The following is a 22,126-nucleotide window of genomic DNA, read 5'->3' as shown; positions in this document are numbered from 1 at the left end:
AGAAACAGAAAAAAATTAGCACTTGACATCTATGACAATAATGATAAAATGTATACAGTAAGTTCTTTGTATATATATACACACACACATATATATATGTTATTGCATTTGATTTTCACAATAACTTTGTAGAGTGGGTGTTACTAAGACCTCCATTTTGCAGGAGAGGAAACTGAATCTTAGGGAGGTTAGCTGTGTAATACATTACTTGGGTAGTAAGTTTTTGAGGTAAAATTCAAACTCAGGTCTTCTTGCCTTCAACTTAGGCACTCTATCCACTGCTTATCTGGCTGACAGTATATATGATACCAAAATGAAGAAGGCTGGTGAGGTGGCAAGAGAAAGAAACAACAGATAAGAAATTGAAGTGCTAAGTAATTCTCCATGAAATATTTAAGAGAACTGAGGAAAGTTTTCAGAGCATCACATGGTGATTTCATGAATAAAATAAAATTAAAGTTAAAAAAAAAAGTCTCATGATGAGAAGGTTTAGTCAGGTGGAAATCTGAGTCCATGGAAAGAGTAGTCACAATGATGAGATTACAAATTCATTACTGGAATTTACAGCTTTAAGGAATTTTGGAGACAATGTGGCCCAAACTTTTCATTTTATATTTCAGAAAACCAGGGCCTGGAGACTGCCTCAGTTCACTAAAATAGGAAGTATCAGACTTGAGATTTGAATCCAAATCTTCTGACTGAAATCTTTCACCTCTTTTTGTGACACCAGTTGCCTCTGCTATCCATCAAACCTTGTTTGCCAGCATTCTATCTCTTATTAAACCTACTGGCACCAGGCTTATTCAGATTCTCATGGTAAGAAGTACATTCCCATGTTCAGCATCCTTTCCAGATGTTGCTGTACTGAATAAATATTGTCAGTTCCTTCTCTACGCACAGTTACAGCCAAAACACTATTTTTCTTTCTTTCTCATCACCATATTCCCCTGTGGAACCATTTCAATTTAGTGAAGTGGAGAGGTACCCAGCAGTACGCATCTTCTGTTATGAATGCCGCACTTTAAATGGCTGAATCAATGACATGAGACGCAGGGCTTCATTACTCCCTAGTTCACCCAGACTCAGTGGCTTTCCAGGACCCAGGGATAGTTTGCTGCCAGGAAGACACATTTGAAATTCAATGTGTGGAGTCTTTCTTCTGGAGTTGCTCAGTGTTGTTGGCTTCAAAATGCTTTTAGAAACCTTCAAAAATCTCTTTGAGTCACTCAGCTTTCCTCTTCTATTACAGCTTTCACTAAGGTGACATATTCCATCCTAGAGCTTTGCAGGAAATAGAGGACCAGATCTTGGAAGTGGGAGGACTGGGGAATTTAAAGGTCTGGAAACCTATTTCAAGAGGGTAAAGAATGTCACAGTGGCTATCTTTCATGTAATATATGAGAGTGGAAAGAGCTCTGAACTTGGGTTCTGGATATGTGGATTCACATATTAGATCAGTATTTCTACCTGCAAGATCCTGATCTGTTTGGGTCTCATTTTTCTCATCAGTAAAATGGTAGTATTAGATGATTTCTAAGATTTCATCCACCTCTAAATGTCTAGATACTTGTAAATACCACTAGCAAGTTGTTTGATATTGGGTAAGTCAACTCATTTCTGTGACCTGGAAAATGGCCATCATAGTATCTGCACTAAGGATCTCATGGGGCATTGTGAAGACTTTCAAGTGCCATAGAAATGTGAATTTGTGTTATTATCTAAATGGAATGCCAGTCATAGGAGAAGTGATTCTTCTTTAGAATGTGTGTGTGTGTGTGTGTGTGTGCATGTGTGCGTGCATGTGTGCAGAATAAAGAGCACCTAATTTTTTTTTGTTTTTTTAAAGTTCTAATAAGTATCTATTGCATAAAAAATTGGTAACCTTAATGCATTCCATTTACAAACATATTTAGTACACATCTGGATTACTATTAACTTGATAGTAATTAGTGGCAGGAAGACAGATGTTTCTCAAAGTTCACTGTGCATAGACATGGAATATTGATTTTAATGCTATTTACTCATTTGATTCTCCAACCTCCCAGTCTTCCCCCATAAGTGGATTTTATGCTTCTTCAAGAGTTCTTTCTTCTCTCTCTGGTTCCCAAGATGTCAAATCAAAGTTCATGCCAGGATCCTGCTGAGGATTTCATGGAGAGAGAAATCCCTCAGACGTGGAATGATATTAATAGTCAGCGTTCTGCAGCTGTCAATCAGAGGTAAGTTGTTTCTCAGAAATAAATTAGAAATATTCCTCAGGACTTGGTGCTGTGTGTATAACAACTAGAAAATAATAACTACTGCTAATAATAGATGAGCTAATATAACAAAGATTAATATAGATTTCGAATTTAGATTTAATCCATCTAATGAATAAAGAATCGCAGGAAGGGTGCAGTTGGAACTCATGGTATTTAGAGGTAGGAAGGACCTTGGAGATAATCTAGTCAACTATCTGATTTTGCACATAAGGAAACCGAGGCCCAGAGAAAGGCAATAATTTACAGTTGATAGTTGGCAGAGCCAGTACCTGAACCTATGTCACCTAATTCAATTCAGTGTGCTTCTCATTCTACCTTCTTTTCTACATATTCATAAAAAAGAAAGCACAGTTAATGTAACCAGCTATATACTAATTGGGTGTATCTAATGCACCATGAATAATACAAAATCATTCATATATGGTCTGGAAATTAAGACAGATACATACACACATGTAGTCATACTTCAGTGGTTACAGAATTCTCTATGCCAGGTTTGCTATTTCCCTCCTTCTGGGTAGGCTATTGGGAGGAGAAGAATCCTGGTAAACTTCAATTTTAGGGAGGCTGTGGATACCTAAGGAAATATCAGTTATTGATTGCAAAATAGTATCTCCCCTTCTAAGCATGAATAGCCTCCTCATTACCATGAGAGGGGGCCAGTACTATGATGTAGCTTGAATGGCACTAAAGGTCTCACTTGGCTATTAACATTTCTCTCAAAGGGCCATATTACAGTGCTTGAAAATCTTCCTTCGGGTAGGGAATGTGAAGGTTTCATTGGTGAGGAGGGGAAGAAATATATCTAGATATAATCGTGATATAAAAATATAGGACACAAATAAAACCTTTTTAAAAGGTGAGAATATTTTTAGGGGAAAGGAAGGAGGAAACTTGGAAGAACATGCTACAGTGGGAAAAAGATAGTGACACTGAAGTCCAAAGACCTGGGGTTAATTTTCCTTTGGATATTATTTACTATTGTGATTTTGGGCAAATAGTGTAAACTTCATGGGTCTCAGTTTCCTCATCTGTAAAACAATTGAAGGTAGAAGGGAACTAAACTAAAAGGGTTCAATTCAATTCAATTCAATTCATTTATTAAGTTTCAACTACATGTCATATAATATTTGAGTGCAGAGGGTACAAACAAGTAAAAGGAAAGATAGCACCTGCCTTCATGGAGTTGATAATCTAATGGGAGAAGACAATATACCCAAGGAATTTACAAAGCAGAGGAGCTTGCCAGGGGCAACTAACATGGGGACATATGTAGTCTTGGGTCCAAACCAAGCAGAGCTGCTAATGGAAAGTGAAGAGTTAGGTGGAAAGCTCAGATCCTAGAACTCTATAAAGGAAAGCTTGGGAAGGAGTTTGGCTTCTGAGGTCCCTTTCAGTATTAGATCTGTGCTTTTATCATGTCATCATCAAATTTGGATTAATTCCAGTCTTCTTATTGGACCTTAGAGGAATGAAATACGCAAATTTTGGTGGATTAAAGAAAAAGGAGGTTCTGCATATGCGACATTGTCTGGAGAAGACATATATGATCTACCCCAATTATGCCTTCATTCATGTAAATGTATCCAACTGTAATTAATTTTGCTTCACCTTTGTGAGAAAAGTAGCACCAGCACTGTTGTCATTTTATAAATGAGGAAACTGAGGATTAAGGAAGAAAAGGGATCTGCCCTGGATAACACAGCACCCTGACTCTAGAGCCAGCATATTTTCAACTATCCTAAAATGCCTTACCTTTTTTTTTTCACTTTTAAAATAATAAATCCCACAGAAAAATTAGAAAGTTTGTCTTTCCAATTATCTTCATGTCTTTTTCCAGTGTGCTGATTGTCACCATTCATTATAAAGTATGCAGTCATAGGATTTCTGAGTTGCCAATGTCTTCAGTAGTCATCTAGTTCTACTAATATCCTTTAAATAAACTTTACTACCACATAACCAGTGAGTGATCATACCTTTTCTTCAAAACCTACAATGAGGTGAATGCTGCTACATTTTTTGTGGGTGGGAGGGCATTCTATTCCACTCAAATATTACTAATTCTTAGGAAGTTTTTTTTTTTCTTTCTCCTGACATGGAATTTGAGCATGTTTTCCCTGACATCTTCGTTGTCCCTAGTTCTACTTTTCAGGGTCAAGCAGACTAAGTCTAATCTCTCTTGCACATGATAATTCTTTAAGTGTTTTGACATATGGTACTTCTATTCTTATCCCAGCTCCAGCCTTCTCTTCATCAGGAAAGACATTCCCATTCCCTTCAAAAAGTCTTACATGACATAGATTTACAGCCATTCACCATTCTGATTACCCTGTTTTCAAAATTCTACAACTTTTCAAGAGATATATGTAAAACATGAAGGAGAATAATTTGAGAAAAAACTGAAAAAATATACTGGAGTCAGATTATAGGAGCCTGAATATGAGGATCAGGAATATACCTTATAAGGTAGACAATGGGGAGTCATGGAAAGCTTTTGAGCAGATAATAATGGCTTATATGAAACTTTCAATTGTTTGCATCTCCATTTGGTTGATGCATTCAGTTCTTTTGAATTTCTTCCCTCTCTAACTTTCTCCTACCTACGTCTAATGTGCCTTTTTTTCCAGGGAATTGATATTTGTTTGTCACTGGTACAGAGTGCCACAAAGTGACTAATTAGCCTTTGAGAGGGAAATATCCAACTTAGCCTCCCTATCCTCCACCCCTTGCCAGAACCAGATCCTTCTCCTACGTCAGTCTGCACTCCCTTTGTGCTCAGAACACAAAAGTAATTTTACTAAGTGGGGATTTTGGGGGGTATTGTTTTTTTGTTTTATAAAAACCGTTAATTTGCTATTAAATCTCTTGTTGAAAGACTAATAGCTTAATGAACGCATTAAACATGTGCAAATTAGTTTTTTTGGGAATGCATTAGTTAGTTTCAGATTGAAGGGAGGCGATACATCATCGTCATCACTGCAGGAATTAATGAGGCATTAGGCCATCTTCTGTCATGGAGGCCAGACTTATGAATGATCTCCCCCGAACGGCACACACAGACCTTGTCACACTCTTTCATCTCATCCACAACATACATCTTACCTCAGCCAGTTCCTTCCTCAGCATCAGGTGATGTACTCAAAATAAAAATGTAGGTTCCCCATCAGTTTGGAAGTGAAAGCCAGTCCATTGCAGGTGATAAATGATGTTTACAGTTGCTAGAAGAGGGTGGAACAATGAAGGCATATATTAACAGTGGCAGAGATTGGTTTGGTATTCATTCAGTTGCTATTTTGCCCTGTGAAGACATATAACCTCTCTTGATTTTCCTCCATCACCCAGTCACTTTCAGATGTCTACATTAAAATAAAGAGCCAATGGCAAGATGCTATATCTTAACTATAATAAGAGGAGATGGCATTCTCAACCCAAAAGCTTTTGTCATGAACATCCAATCCCTCACCATCACACTTATGGATGTCCTAGTTATAACATTTACCTTCCCTTGAAGATTAGAGACCACTGAATCTCAGTTTTCTTGGAAACTTAAGAAATCACACATGTTAGAGGATAAAGATAGTAAAACAAACATTCATTATAACCACCTAACTTAACAAATGAAGAAACTGAGGCTTATGGAAGAGAAGTTACTTGACTATGGTCATAGATTCATAAGTGGCAGAGTCCCTACTTGAATCCAGGTCAGGTCTGAGTTCAAAACTAACATTCTTTGCATTATACAAGGCCTCTTATCTCCCTCTCCCCTTTCTTCCATTGCATTGCATTACAGATTTTTAGTTCACAGTGAATGGGACTTAAATTTAATTCTATATAGACCATGTAGCAAGAGTGAGGCATAACAGATGGGCTAGGTGAGTACTACACTGGCATCCATGGAATATTAAATGAACCACAGAAGGACCTCTAGTACATTGGATATATTCTCTTTGGGGGACTTATGGAAAGATATGAATAAGTATCTGGTAGGTTAAGAAGTCATTGATGGTTTACAATATACCTTAATGAAGTCTTCACTAGATTATCCAAATAACTAAATTTAAATCTATGTGAAATACTTGTCAATATTGCCTTATGCTTGAATGGACATCTCAATAAGTAGTGAATTTTCCATCACTAAAAGTGTTCAAGTGGAGGCAAAATGGTCGTTTGTGGGGATACTGTAGAAAGGATTCATATTTCAGGGTAGTTCTAAGCTAAATGACTCTAAATTACCCTTCTAGTATGCTATAGTAACTGATAGTACTCTGGGGAAAGTGAAAAATAGGGTTGGGTATCACCTCCACACACATGGCAATAGTTAAGGAAATAAAATTTAAAATTTAGAAAAAAGTTTCATAAGTACATTTTTTCCCTTTACAATAATTTTTGGATATACTAACCTGCCATATCCTGGTAACACTTCCTTTACCATTAAGGGGAAAAAAAGAGTAATCAAATTCAAAGGACCTAGTTACCATATCTGTAAACATATACAAGTTTTTGCATCCGTACCTAGCCAGCTTTCCAAAGAAAGGAGGTTCAAAGAAGAAATAGCATTTGTTATACATGTGGCAGCAAATTACAGAAATCTTGCCACACCAACTGGAGGAGTCTTAGACCTCATATTGGATTGATGTTCCTATCTTCTCTCATAACACAGGGAATATAATCAAAAATGGTATGATGAAATTGGAAAAGCACTGAACTTGTTGATACAGGATCCAAGATCTTATCTTGGTTGGTCCACAGATTCACTATGTGACCTTGGGATGATTATTTCTCTTATCTCAGGCTCAGTTTTCCCTTCTCTAGAAGGAAAGGCATTCATGGGAGTAGGAATAATTTTCTGACTAGTCTATATAATAGTAACAGCAACAACAGACTAACATTTATGTATAGGCATACCATGTTTTGTTACATTTTGTTTTATTGTGCTTCACATGTATATTTCATTTTTTTAATAAATTGAATGTTTGTGACAACCCTGCATAAAGCAAGTCTATTGGCATCATTTTTCTAATAGTAGGTCCTCTCATCATGTTTCTGCATCACATTTTGATAATTCTTATAATGTTTCCAACTTTTTCATTATTATTGTATGGTATGTTAGTTTTTGATCATTGATCCTTGATGTTACTGTTGTAATTGTATTGGGGTGTCATCAATCACTCTCATGTAAGATATTGAACTTAATTGATAAATATTATGTGTGTTCTGACTGCTCCATGCATCTTCTGTTCCTTCATCTCTTGCCCTCTCCTCCAGCCTCCCTACTCCTTGAGACACAACAATATTGAAATTGGGCCAGTTAATAACCCTACAGTGGCCTCTAACTTGTTCAAGTAAAAGGAAGAGCCAATCGATGTGGCAAACTTCATTGTCTTTATTTTAAGAAATTGCCACAGCCATTCCAACCTTTAGCAACCACCATCCTGATCAGTCAGCAGCCATGAATGTGGAGGCAAGACCCTCCACTAGCAAAACAGATTATGATTTGTTGATGACTCAGATGCTGGTTGGCATTTTTAGCAATAAATTATTTTTAAGTTAAAGTACATGCTTTGTTTTTAGACACAATACAATTGAACACTTAATAGATTATAGTATAAACATAATTTTAATATGCATTGGGAAGCCAAAAAATTAATGTAACTCACTTTATTGAGATATTTGCCTTATTGCAAAGGTCTGGAACCAAGCCTGCAATATCTCCCAGGTATGCCTGTGATGCTTTAAAGTTTGCAAAGCACTTCATAAATTTATCTTATGTTGTCCTCATAACAATCTGGAGAGGTAGGTGTCATTATTTCCCCATTTTAGAGATGAGGAAACTGAGGCAGGCAGATTAAGTGACTTGTCCATGGTCACACAGTTTATAAGTACCTGAGGCTGAATTTGCCTGAACTCTTAGACCCAGCTCTTTAGTCAAAGGGAACCAAGTTGCCTGTAATACTTAACTAAAGTCTTTCAGCTCTCCTTATTTAAGTAGTGTACTTATGGAGCTGAATATTCAAGTATTCAAGGTAAAGACTTATTATTCATCCAGAGTTATTAGATTATTAGTTCCATGAAGGCAGGGACTGTCATTTACGGCTTTTTGTATCCCCAGTGACTGTCAAACTGTAGGTACTTAATAAATGTTGATTGATTAATATTCAGTTGGGCAGTAATTAGATAGCAATGGACAAGCAGACTAGGGTAGAAGACATTAATATATGCGGAGGAAGGGCAGGGAAGAGGTAGAGATATGTTTATATAGAAAAGCATAAAGGTGAAGTTTAAAAACAGTGGAATTGAATTCAACTGAAATGAATTAATTTCAATTTAATTCAGCAAACACTTAAGTACCTATGATTGTCAGGCACTATACTGACACTGGAGATATAGAAGGAAAGACCAAATAAACAGCTCTTGCCTTCAAGAGACTTCTATTATATTGGAGACAATTTACATGTACCTAGAAAATTAGATCCAATCTGTATACAAAGTAATAACTGACAGGTCAGTACTGTGTAGTAATTGGATGCTTCAGAATAGGTTTCCTTTAGGAAGCAGCATTTGGTTGAGCTGTGAAGGTAGCTAGAATTCTAGAGTTCTGAGAATATTAGAAATCCAGGCAGTACTTGGACGCTGAAGGTCAAATTGGAGCAACAAGTCAAAAGTCAAGCCAACAGGCAGGAATCTTAGAGTCTATGGAAGACAAAAGAAGAGGCAGAATACTAGGTAAAATCCTGCCAAGCCAAAGCAGACCAGCTGCTGGAGATAACTTATAAGTAAGACATCAGCAGTACCCAGGAAGCCCTTTATACTCTTCCTGCCATTGCACAATAAAATGAAGTACTTCCCAGGGCATGATCTGCTGTACAACTGAGCAACTCAATATGCATTTCTGTTTCTAATGTTCAGAAAACTGGGGCTCATAACTATGTGTATAAATAATGCATTCTCCTGAGTAGTGGCAGAAGAAGGTCCTCCATCTTCTTTTATCTTGCATTCTCTTCTTTCCCAGGTCTATGCCAAGGAATAGAAATAATGATTTGGTTGTGAACAGTAGAAGCTGATGTGCCTCTCATCTCACTTTTTTCACTGTTGCATTTTCTATATTCATATGTAGAGTCTAATTCTACTGATATTTGCAAATTAAGTATTTAGCCAATAATTGTTCTAGTAGTTAGGCAGCTGAATCCCCAAATCAGAATCATCTGCCTTCTCCCCAAAATGGACAAATGGAATCCCTCAACCCCTCCCCCCACCAAATGAAAGGAACAAAAGAAATGGACTAAATTAAACAAGATAATTTTTAGAGGTTTTAGATGTGCTTTGGTGGACTATTTTCATAAATGATCTTACTTGTATGGGCATTCTTTAATAGAATGACACCAATCTTCTTGTTGTTCCACAAAACAAGACCTTCTATCTCTTAGTTATGGGTATTTCTATGACTGTCCTCTGTTACTGGAATGCTCTTCCTCCTCTGCTCTAACTACAGACCTTCCTAAGTTCCTTAGACCCAACCAAATACCTACCTTCTACAGAAAGCCTTCTGCAACTCCTCTTAATTCTGGTGCCGTGTCTCTATTAATTATCTCCTATTACCCTGTACGTAGCTTGCCTTATATATTACATTATTATATATAATTATTATAGATGGTATATAATATATAACTATATATTATACATAATATTAAAATATTATATATTTGCATTTTCTCCTTCATTAGATTGTATGTGTGTGTATATGTCTACATGCTTGTGTGTGTGTATTATCTTAGACACAGCCTATTAGAATTGAAAGGGTCCTCAGAACAGCAACAACAAAAAGTTTGAATATACAATGTTAGAGCTCAAAAAGAATATAGAACATGAAAGTATAGATTATTTAAGTTGGAAAGGGTCTTTGGTGTGATTAAGGCCATTTCCTTTATTTTGACAGTCTTGAGGGTCAAGGACTGTCTTTTGACTTTTTTTCTGGTATTTCCAGCACTTGGCACAGTGATTGATTGATTCAGATGCCTACTTTCACTCTTATTAGAATGCTTCCTAGTGGCAGGACTGTGAGCCAGTTCCATTGTCTGCAGTCTTTGCCAGCAGAGAGCAAGCTCTGACCAGTTCTACAAAATTGGAAATATATTCAATGGGCGACATGCCTATGACCAAAGAAGCAGATTAGCTATTCTTAGAGAATACTCACCAGCGTGTGAGGTACAAGGTAATGGTTTACTTTATTAGTCAAAATTACTGTGAATGACCATATGCCACATGATATAAAGTAAGTTCCTTCTGGGCTGGTAGAGAGAGAACCTGCTACTGATAAAATCACCAGTTCTTAAGGCATTGAAAGCATTTAGTTAGGGAATGAAGATGAAATGGAGATAATTTTCAATACCTTTTACCTTTGGTGCTATCTACACCAGCTTTTGAAATAGTATGGCAGTACAAATGATTAGACAATTGAGAATGCCACCATTCACTAGAGTGTAATTATGATGGAATGATGATCATGACGGTAATTGAGGAGTATGGTGACAATGATGCTAAACTCATAACCATTATAACTATAATGAGAAAAGGAAGGCTATAGATGTTCTTCTGAAAACTCTTCTAAGAATTCAGGCCATTTTAAATGAATTCTATCAGAAATCAGGAACTGCATGAACAATAATTCTTGAACTGTTTTATCTTTTGTGGCAGGTACCTTAGAATCTAACATGCTCACAAAGAGCAAGAAACCTTAAACCTCACATATACCTAGGTCATTCTTTAGCTCTCTTGGTCCCTTAATTTTGACTCTTTCAAAAGTATGAGCCTAATGACAACTCAAGAAAACCCTTCCAAGATCAGAAAGTGAGAAAAGTGTGGGAAAAAAACAAGTTTCTCTTTCAAGTTATGTGAGAAGGTCCCCTTTTCTGTCTCCTCATCTCCATTCTCAGCTACAACATTACCATTCTCTCTGTGGACCTCCTAGGTATACTCACTTTACAGATGAACATTGGGATTATTTTAAGAAGCTTTAAAAAATACCTGGGGAGGTACCTTCATCACTTATTCATGTATGATCTCTTTATTTTTTATTTATTAATGAAGTAAAATTTAGTTCCAAGTGGTTTTTCTATAAAAATAAAATATGACCACCCTAGGCACAAATGGGTTAGGTGGCAGCTTTGTGTCAGGATTCACCTCTGAGAAAGAACTTACCAGGTAAAGAAGTTGTGGCTTTTCTCTTCATGGATCACAAAGTACAATCATTCTTAAATGGGACCAGTAGTTGAAAATCAATAGAGACTTGCCTCAACTAGACACTATCAACTTATACACACATAGATGAAAAGGAGGGTAATCTCATGTTAGGAATGATGAGATTTTGGAAGGTACGCTAAATTCAGAGTCGGGAGACCATGTTTACATATTACTTGTTCCACTAATAACTAGGTCTCTGGACAAGTCAATTTGCCTCTCTGAGCTTCATTTTCCCCAATGTCAAAATAAAGGAAATGGACTTAATCACATCAAAGACCCTTTCCATCTCAATTCATCTATACTTTAATGTTCTATATTCTTTTTGAGCTCTAACATTGTGTATTCGAACTTTCTGTTGTTCTGAGGACCTTTTCAACTCTAATATGCTGTGTCTAAGATTGTATATACACATATAGACATATATATATACACACACACACACATACATACATACATACACACACACACACACACACACATATATATATACATACATATATATATATATATATATATATATGACTGAAGTCATTTCTTGCTTTAGTTTTCCAGAATTCTAATATCAGAAATTTCAGATTTTTGTCAGGCCAATGTTCCATCTAGCCTAATATTTTGTCTTGTAGGATTCCACACAAGAAAACTGGAGAAATGACTTTATAATGACCCTCTGTAGCATCATATTCCAATGATGGAAAGTGGCCCAAATATTCCTAGCTTCCCTTTGTAGCTTTATGTTAATTCCTGAATGTTTAGCTTTATGCCTGTGACTTATACATTCAGATAGAGAAACGTAGACTAGATCACAATAAAATTTTATGGCTTGAAAGTATATTGAAGGATCAGACCAAAAAAGCAGTGGCAAATGAATGAAACATTCAGAAGAAGATCTCAAGTATAATATTCCAAGGCTTGCCCTTGACCTTGCTGTGTGATTTTTTACCCAACAACTTAGATGAGAAATGTAGATGTTCTATCAAATTTGTGAATGACAGTTGGAGAGAAGTGCTGACTTGCATTGGTAAAGGTAGTTTCTTCATCTGATAGTTTTCTACATTGTTGAACTAGTGGACTCAGTCCCTTTCTCCCTCATTGTGGATCACATGAAACAGTTATGAATGATTATTGTATTGGTCAACAGAATCTGAATCCAAAAATATTTCAACAGTGCAAGACCATATTCTAATTAAAAAGAGAAAAAAATGTTAGGAATAAGTGTAAAATTCTAAATTTGAGTTAAAAAAATCATCATCCATATCATCATTGCTGATATTTGTTTATGTTTACCTAGCATTTTACAAATATTGGCTTATTTTATCCTCACAAAAACTCAGTGAGGTAAAAGCTATTATCTCCATTTTATAAATGAGTAAGCTGAGACAAAAAACATGTGACTTTTCTAGGGTTACACAGTTAGTAATCACTTCAGGCTGAATTTGATCTCAGGTCTTCCCTATTTCAAGTCTAGCACGTTATCCATCTCATCATCTCACTGTCTGTATTCTACATGAGTACAGGATGGAGGAAATCAAGCTAAATAACAATTCATTTTAAAACATCCTAGAGATTTTCAATGGATTAGGTGCACAGTATGAATCAACAGTATGATAGTCAATAAACTGTGTGAAAATTTTACTATGTTATCAGAAACATGGTATATGGAATGAATGGCAATGGTCGATCTGTACTCTTCTCTGGTTAGACTAGATATGGGGTATTGTGCTCAATTCTGAGTACCTCACTTCAGGAAAGATTTTAATTAACTAGAATACATCTAGAGAAAGGAGACCAGAGTGATAGGAGAACTAGATATGAGGCCATATAGGATCAACTAACAGAACTGGCACATTTTAGCTGGAAAATGGAAAGCTGTTTGGGGGCAAGGCAAGATCTTTATCTTAAAGTAGTTTAGGGATGGCCCTGGGAAAGGGAGATTAAAGTATAGAATGTTCCTTAAACTAGAAGCAATAGACAGAAGGTACAGAGAAATTGATTTTGGCTTAAAGAAAAAAATACTAACAATTACAGAAGTCCAAAAGTGAAATGAGTTGCCCCAGGAAGGAGTGAACACTCTGTCACTGGAAGTTTTCGGAGAGGCTAGATAGACATTTATTAGAGACATTCTAAAGGAGATTCTTACTGAGGTTCAAGTTGAGCTTGATAACCTCTGAAGTCTGTTTCAACCCAGAATCTTTGAATAAACTGACAATTAAAAAAGAGGAAATCACGTTGCTTTAAACCACATCTTCATCCCATTTGATCCTTTGCATAAATGTCTGCACAGTCCAATGTTTGTACATTCCAACACCAATGCAACTGTTGTATCAGTTCATTAGTTAATTAGGGCATTGACGCATTAAGTCATTGTCACATTAACACCTAACACCGAACTCTATTTATATGCCATCTTGTAGCCCCAGAGTCTCTGCTGATCAGATGGAAATGACACCCCTTCTGAAGTAAACAAGGACAAGCATACTATGTGAGCATTAAATCGCCCTTTAATTTGAAAGGAGAGTTTCCTTGATATGGAGGTAAAGGCCAGGTGACTTAGAAAGCATCATGTAAATATCAGTGGTGGTGAACGGCTGGAAAGGCTGAAGTCAACTTCTGGGTAACAGTAGAAGAAAATTAGTTGAGAACAAGATCAGCTCATCAACCCACCAATTCAGCAGTCTACATTGGGAAAATCAGAGGCTCAGAGTGGAAACTGCCATGCTTGGGACAGCTCTGGCTTTGCTTTTGTGTTGACTTCAGCATGAAATCTCAGTGGCAGCTGCTTTGAGCATAGGTAAGGGACACTTGGAGGTGAGTTTCCAGCTCAGAGGCCCAGTGGTGTCAAGCCTCTTTTTGCAGCATCAAAAGAGAAGCTATAATCCCAGGGGCACCTTTTTAGAGATCAAGGCAATGTAATGGTGTGGAAATCAGTTCCATACTTTGTATCAGTCAACTTGTGTTCAAATTCTTGCCACCTACTAGCAGCATGCCCTTTTAATTCATCTTCTGAAAAATGGGGATAATATTACTTGCAATAAGTATCATGGTTGTGAGGAAGCTCAATGGGATTTAAATCCTAAAAATGCTACAGAAATGAAACTTTATTATAAGTGTAATATAGAGGAAAGAAGGTTGGATTTTTAAGTGGAGGACTTGTTAGAATCTTGCCTCTGCTGCTTACTTCCTATGAGTCATTTTAGTTCTCACATTCCTTTTTCTATAAATGAGGGAATTGGACTGGTTGACCTTTAAAGTACCTCTGAGTTTGGGATCTATGATCTTATGATTCTATTATTAGGGATCACTTGTAGGGGAGTTCCACTCTGAACCCTTATCTCTCCAAGACCCCTTGCTCCTTTTTTAACAGAAGACTGTTACACCTTTTCTTCCCTGATATTTATGAGAGTTAATGGAAATACAACATCAAATCTATTTGTGAGGCAAAGAAAAAAAAAGTCTCTTATCACTGATACCAAGCCAAAAATAAAATCACTGAGGTTAGGAGCCACAGGGATGATAATAAAGGAGAGGCAAAGCTTTCCATTCACTTCATCCTAATTTCTATTTCAGCACATATTCTTCCTATTTAGTACCTCACACAGGATGACATTAAAGATTAATTTTTAAGTTTTTAGTGTGAACATTTACAACTCAGAAACTGACACAAATCAAGGCTTGAATTATTGTTTTGTTGATTGCCTAGACTTAAGAAAGTAAGGGCAAATATAGAAATAATGCAGAATTAACTTAAAAGTGTCATGCAGCCTAGACCTTATCTTTCCTGAAATTATCAAGGAAAACTGCCCTAATATTCTAGAACCAGAGGGCAAAATAAATATTGAAAGAATCTGCCAATCACCTCCTGAAAGATACCTGAAAAGAGAAATTCCTAGGAATATTGTGGCCAAATTTCAGAGTTCCCAGGTCGAGAAACTATTGCAAGCAGCTGGAAAGAAACAATTTAAGTATTGTGGAAATACAATCAGAATAACACAGGATCTGGTAGTTTCTACATTAAGGGATCAAAAGGTTTGGGATAGGATATTCCAGAAGTCAAAGGAACTGGGATTAAAATCAAGAATCACCTACCCAGCAAAACTGAGTATAATACTTCAAAGGAATAAATGGTCATTCAATGATATAGAGGACTTTCAAGCATTCATGATGAAAAGATCAGAACTGAATACAAAAATTTGACTTTCAAACATAAGAATCAAGAGAAGCATAAAGAGGTAAACAGGAAAGAGAAATCATAAATGACTTTCTAAAGTTGAACTGTTTACATTCCTACATGGAAAGATGATATTTGTAACTCTTGAGACTTTTCTCAGTATTTGGGTAGGTGGAGGGATTACACACACACACACACACACACACACACACACACACACACACAGAGAGTACAGGTTGAGTTGAATCAGAAGAGATCTATTTTGCCCTACAAGAAAAGAGAGAAGATGGGGATAAGGGAAGGGTGCAGTGTAATAGAAGGGAGGTACACTGTGGAAAGGGGGTAATCAGAATGCAAAGTATTATGGGGTGGGGGGAGGCGAGAGATGGGGAGAAAAATTGGAACTCAAAATTTTGTGGAAATGAATGTCGAAATCTAAAAATAAATAAATATGTAAAATAAAATACAAAAAAAGTGTCATGCACACATTTTTCCCCAAAAAGAAAGTTTTCCAGAGAAACATTTACCAGCCCACCATAAAATCTCCATATCAAGCCAACCTCCACTCAATGTATTTAGTTAATTGTACATTGGCTCCACAAAGCAGATTTCTCTTCTTGTTGGTTATCTTGCTTCATGATCTATCCATCTCACCACTTCTATCATTACTACAAAGCAATCCATTGTCCCACTTCTAAACTCCAAAGATCTACCTAGGTGAATTAGTATCTAATTTATCAAACAGAAATTAGAACCTAAAACTCTCTGGTTATATTGGAGGGGAAAATAATGTTAGAGAGCATCACTTTTATTGTCCTCTTTCAACAAATGAGGAAACTGAGAAATGAAGGAACCTGCCTATAGAAAATGATAGAATCTCAACAAAGAATCAAGGTATCCAAACTCATAGTGCTGACTTTTTTACAATATACCCCTTGAAATACCTTCTGTATCCTGGGACATTGTTTCTGGGTCCAAGTCTACACTTTTCTACTTAGATTAGAATAGAAATAAAAAGCAGTAGCTTATTGACCGAAACAATAATGATCATAAGAATAATATTTATTCTGGTGCTTCTAAGAACCATGATTTTGGCAGTGTTGGTATTCCCTTGGCGGAGGGAGCTGCCGAAGATCTTCATCCCTCTGTGGCCTTCCTGATTTTCAGTGAGGAAGTAATTGACTTTGCAGACAACATGACAATGAGCTTCTACATATTTAGGGAGACTAGTTTTCATACAGTAATATAAGGGCATTGCCAGGCCTTTAGTTGAAACCTTTAGAGCTAGGTATGAGCTGTAGGACTTTTTGTAGTGGTAATTGTTGTTGTTCAGTTATTGTCCATAATGTCTGACTGTTTATTTATTTTATTTGTTTTCAGTGTTCTACAATCACTTCCATATGTCTTAGATTTTTCTCCTCCCTCCCTGTATTCCCCCCTCCCTCCCTACTCCCTCCCTAGATGGCATACAGTTTTATACAGGTTCTACACATACATTCCTATTAAATACATTTTCACCTTAGTTATGTTGCACAGAAGAATTAAAATGAATGGGAGAAATCATACAACAAACCAAAACATAATACAAAAGAAAATGATCTGCTTCATTATGCGGTTGAATTCCATAGTTCTTTCCATGAATGTGGAAGACATTTTGCCTTAAGAGACCTTTAGGAATTTTTTAAGTCCTTGCATTGCAATGAAGTACTAAGTCTACCAGAAAACTTTCTCACACATTGTGGTTGTTGCTGTGTACAAAGTTCTCCTGGTCCTGCTGCTTTCACTCAGCATCAGTTCATATAACTCTTTCCAGGCCTTTCTGAAGTCTTCCTGTTCATCATTTCTTATAGCACAGTAGTATTCCATTACATTCATAAACTACAATTTATCCAGTCATTCCCCAACTGATGGGCATCTCCTTGATTTCCAGTTTTTGGCCACCACAAAAAGAGCTGCTATAAGTATTTTTATACATGTGGGACCCTTTCCGATTTTTATGATCTCTTGGAGATACAGTCCTAGAAGCAGTATTGCTGGGTCAAAGGGTATGTGCATTTTTGTAGCCCTTTGGGCATAGTTCCAAATTTTTCTCTAGAATGGTTGAATCAGCTCACAGTTCCACCAACAATGAATTAGTGTTCCATGCCTGACTCTTTGTGACCCTATTTGTAGTTTTCTTGACAATGATACTGGAGTAGATTGCCATTTCCTTCTTTAGGCTGTAGAATCTTACTCTTTCCTAATATAGCATTTGAAAAACCCAAGGACAACTACAGGCCAGAGTGGGATATTAAGGGAGAATTTTATGGCACTTCCTAGTATGATGCAGGTAATAAAAATGTTGAGATGATTACCATTTTACCCATGAAGAAACTTTGGTCCACATTAGCGAAGTGAATTGGCTATAGTCATATATCAAAACCAAGTTGAAGAACCAGGCTTCAAATTTACATATTTAAATTGTAAGATGAGAAATTTTACACTTATTTTGCTTTCTTTACCATATCTTTCCAAAGTAGACCTGAGTAACTTATGGAAAATATGTATACTATCAATATCAAAACATCAGCAGTACTACACTGAGTCATTCTCACACTCTATATCTAATGGGGTCACTGATGTTAGTGTGCTAGTAAATGTCTAATACTTGATTCTCCACAAAAATGTATACAGAACACATTTTTAAGTTTAATATATAGGTTATGAACATTTTTTCTATTACTTTAAGACTGGAAACTAACAAAACAATAAATCAAGCCCTAATTTGTAGCATTTGCTAATTTCTATTCGTTAATACTTCCGTTGAAAATTTAATAATTGCTAGAGCTGGTTCCAGCACATCTCTGAGTTTATCTGAGAGGTTAATAGATAGTCTCCATGATGCCAACATTCTGAGTATGACCTACCCAAATACAAGAAGTCATTAAATAGAACAGTTACCCCTTTTAGCCACCTGACCAAGAAGCACGGCAAGGGATACATTTGACATTAAGGATTTCAAATGTGGTGCTTACTTTCAAACAGACACAATTATTAACCTCCTTTTTTCCAGTTTAGGGATGTGGGAAAGAGGAAAGATTTCTTTTTTTAAAAGGACAACCCAACCAAAGAATTCCTCATGAAAATATTGCTTATAATCTATAATGGCTATGCAACTAGAAAGGTGTACAAAGGGGTGTCTGTGTGTGTGTGTGTGTATGTGTGTGTGTGTGTGTGTGTGTATGTGAAAGAGAGAGTGAGAGGGGGAGAGAGAGAGAGAGAGGAGAGGGAGAGAGAGAGAATTGGAGTGAAGGAGGAGAGAAAAAATCAAGAGAGATTAAAAATGTGTGTCTTCAAAGTAAATGAGACTGAGTAACATACCTTATATTCAGACTCAGAATCCCAGTAACATTCCACATTATACTTCATTGCACTGGCTCAACCCACAGCAGATGTTTCAAATATTAAATCAATTAAGACACAGGACATGCAGAGGAAGAAATGGACCCATAGTTTATTTGTCCACCCTGTGGACTTCAAAGAGTGGTAAAATTATAGTCTTGTTCTATGATTGTGCCAACCTCAAAACCCCTGTATTAATCACAGACTGAGCTAATAACAGGCCGAACAGAACAGTAGTGAAGGGTAGAGAGCTGAGAGGCAAAGCTGCATCCAGGTCACTGGTGGTGCTGTAGCAATCCCAGAGGTGAGCTTCTGCTTCACCAGTTAATGAACAGAGGGAGTAGGACAGTCAGAAAATCACCAGAGCATGCAAAATACTTTGTGACTTACTCCAGTTCCTTCTCAATGGTTCACCAATGCGGATTTTCAATGTGCTCTCTAACCTTGCTACATGGCATGGAATCATCAGCCAGATGTCCCTTCCCTATCTGAGACTTAATACGTGCCATCCTCTCCTAGGAATCTAGAACTTGATCATTAGAAGTGACACTGGAAAGTCACCTCCTCCTGTCCTGTTTCTTCAGGGAAACGATTAGTTAAGAAGACAGATGATCATCTATTTTGTTCTTGAATATCTTGACTCTCTCAAGAAACAGATACTAAACCATTTCCATTCAACAGCATAAGCTCTTTGTTGCCATAGGTCTAAATAAATAGATTTGTCATCAAAGGACACTCTCTGACTCAGAATTAGCCACCCAACAAACTTTTATCTTTGTGATCCTTTAAGAAACAATTCTCCCTACTTTCCCCATGATATTTGATCCTTTAAATGCATTTTCTTTCAATCCTTTCTCAGGATTCCAAGTCTTATATTTGCTTTTGGTTTATTCAAAATAGATCTACTTTTTTCAAGAGACATAGATCATCTTTTCATTTATATCACAGATGTTAACACACACAAAAAATAACCCAGTCTCAGTGGGTTCAGATCAAGCCAAACACCCTTCTAGTGACCTATGTTATTCTATTTCCTACTCCCTGATTGATTAGACACAACATGAATATTACAAGGAAAGTCCAAATTTTAGCTATTGACAATATAGGTAAGAAACTAATCATTAGTTGAAGAGGTCAGTGTAATTCCGTCATAAAAAAGCTAATGCATTTATAACGCTTTTTGTTTTTTACTGAATTATCTCATGTGGAGGTGGCACAGCTTTATTCTATATAATAATCCATTGTTCTTTGGTATTTACAAGATTTTATATTAGCTCAGCCTGCTTTTTAGATAATATTAAAATTCACTAATGCTGATTTTATTTAGATTGTGAGCCTTAAAATTTATGTACAATTACCTGTCATCTTCTCCTCCTCTTCCAATTCTTCCTCATTTCTTTTTTCTACTCCTACTTTCTCCAGATACATGCGAATAGACATTTGTATAGTCCTTTCCTTTTTGTAATTAGGCAAAATGTCTCTCAATTCCACACAATCTTCTTCATGGGTTATATTCAAAAGCCAGTACTCTTTAAAGAAATAGGCATGGGAAAGTACCAGCAATGTTTGTACTAATACATATGTTTAAAATATACATATCTTTTATTCTATATATAAATATGTATATGTGTATGTATGTGTTTGTGTGTCCTGAGGAAAGCTTAGAAATCATTTACTAAAGTTATCCTTCTGGAACTCATCACATAATGAAATGACCCTGGATTTTTAAAGGCTATTCCAGCAACATGAAAAATGTGTTAGTTTTTAACCAATACACAGAGCCTCCATTGTAGGCACAGTGACAAATCATGTGTGTTAATCAAGATCTGATCTAGTTAAGTACAAAGAGCCTCATGACCAGAAGTATGTCCAATGGAATTACTTCCTCATCCCCCACCCAAAAAATGATTTCTGAAATATAGAGAAGTTATGATATGTATCACTGGAGAGAATAACCAGACCAATTAAAGCATGGATCTTTCAAAGCATCTGTTTACACACATATTTATAGATATTTCATACTTTGGAGGCAACACATTCTGTAATGTATCTAACATAAGGAAGACAATGTGATGTAGCAGAAAGCATACTCTGACTCTGAATTTAAAGGAACTGGATTCAAATCCCATTTCTGATTCTACCTGGGTGACCATGGACAAATTCATCTCCATGGGCCTTGGTTTCCTCACCTGTAAAAAGAAGGATTAGATTTGTTAACTTTAGGGGTCCCTTTCAGTAATATGGCTATGAACCTTTAGTCATCTCCCACAAAGCACACCTTGATGTCTTCATCAGCAACAGAAAACAGTGCCAGATAGGCCCAGTTCAGGATCTGTCATCACTAAAATAAGGCTAGATCAAGGTCAAACTCAAACTGACCCATCAGATGACACAGTATCCATCCTGACCAGATGCTTCTCTGTTAGATCCAATCAGACACTGTCCCTGTCTTCCTCAGCCAGTATTGACTTTCCAGGGCATGGCATCCTCATGGCCCTCCAGAGTGGTATTGAGCAGCCAGGAAATCATGTTTACCCACGAATGTTTCCATCATCAGGCCCCAGTCTCTCTAGTGACGATTTACCACACATCGTTAATATGTTTGTTATATTTTGTTGACTGGATATGAAAGTTCATCAGGAACGAGGCAAGCAGGGACAGCATATTGAATCCAGCATTACAGATCTATCGTGCTCCAGTTTATGGCCTTTTCTCAGTACTGCACAGTAAGTAAAACAAGCTCTGATTGAATCAGCAGCCTCTTGGGCCCTCATTTGCCTTAGTGTATGGAATATTAATGCTAAATATCTCTGTGTGTGTTAGACAGGGTGGAGGGAATGAGGTGGGCAGATTACCCTGGCTTATGGGTATTATACACGCACCTGCAACTTCCAAAGACACACTGAGAGGGAAATATCGAGGGGTTCAGTCTCTTATCTACTTACAGTCTTAGAGATTTTGGAGATGTATTGCCCCAGAGTTTTAATACTCAGCTCCCAAATCCTTCTTTTAAAAGGAAGTGTGTTGAATTTAATAAGAAAGTGAAATTAGCACACAGAGTATTGGCACTAGAATAAAAGGA

General features: G+C 36.7%; 1 pseudogene; it reads right to left on the bottom strand.

Annotated features, from left to right (window-relative positions):
- Nucleotides 1-22,126, bottom strand: part of LOC140518164 (uncharacterized) — a 108,115-nt pseudogene that overhangs the window by 85,364 nt on the left and 625 nt on the right.

Source organism: Notamacropus eugenii, chromosome 1, assembly GCF_028372415.1.
Source record: "Notamacropus eugenii isolate mMacEug1 chromosome 1, mMacEug1.pri_v2, whole genome shotgun sequence".
NCBI classification, from domain to species: domain Eukaryota; kingdom Metazoa; phylum Chordata; class Mammalia; order Diprotodontia; family Macropodidae; genus Notamacropus; species Notamacropus eugenii.
This window is presented reverse-complemented; position numbering and strand designations above follow the sequence as displayed.